Source organism: Galeopterus variegatus, unplaced genomic scaffold, assembly GCF_000696425.1.
Source record: "Galeopterus variegatus unplaced genomic scaffold, G_variegatus-3.0.2 Scaffold5020, whole genome shotgun sequence".
Classification (NCBI taxonomy): domain Eukaryota; kingdom Metazoa; phylum Chordata; class Mammalia; order Dermoptera; family Cynocephalidae; genus Galeopterus; species Galeopterus variegatus.
The window spans coordinates 17,032-17,865 of NW_007731131.1; positions in this window are offsets into that span (position 1 = coordinate 17,032).

The following is an 834-nucleotide window of genomic DNA, read 5'->3' on the forward strand; positions in this document are numbered from 1 at the left end:
ATTTAATTCGACTAGGAATTATTTGACTTGGAGCTGTTAACAGTTATGAAAACAGTCATCTCTTAACCTCGTTTTATGAACCTCTGCCAGTGATTTTGGAACACATCCGTAACTACTAAAGATGTTTTGCAGCTAACTTTGAAACAATCGTTGACCTCAACCAGTGGGCCTACATGACAACTTTTTGTTTATTTTTCTATTTAATTTATATTGAAAAAGTGAAGAAAAAATAAAAATTGGTTCAAGAAAGCAGCCAACATCCTATTCCTAACATCTGTTAGTGAAATGTTGATATAAAATCTAACACTTTGTTTTCATAAAATGAGTTATTAGGTACAAGTTTTTTTAAAAAAAAAGTGAATTCCAAGACTAGAAAGAAAGGCTAGAACAAGGTGGAAATTTTATAGTAAACAAAATTTTTTTTTACTTTAAGATTCAGAGCTTTCTGTTTAAATAAGTTCAACGTAAATGGCCATACATTTAAAATATTTTTACTTAATTTATGAGCAAACCTTGAAGGAAATATAATTGGAGGAAGCAAGGGAGCTAGAAGATGCTTAAAATCACAGAAACAAATATTCAGCTACCAAGAAGTATCACCTGTTATTAATTTATTAGAACTAATCCCCTTTATCTTTTTTTGTCTTCATAGTTTTGTCCATTTACCTAATCCTATCTTGTAGCATCTGAGACTTTTTTTTCTGTTTAAATATGTACTTACAAAATTTATGAGGGAATTAATAAAATTTATGAAGTTAACAGCTGTTGTCTTACATAGAACTTTTAAAATGATTTTTGAAAATTTAAGAAATCTTTCTCAAAGGAAGTTTTAGC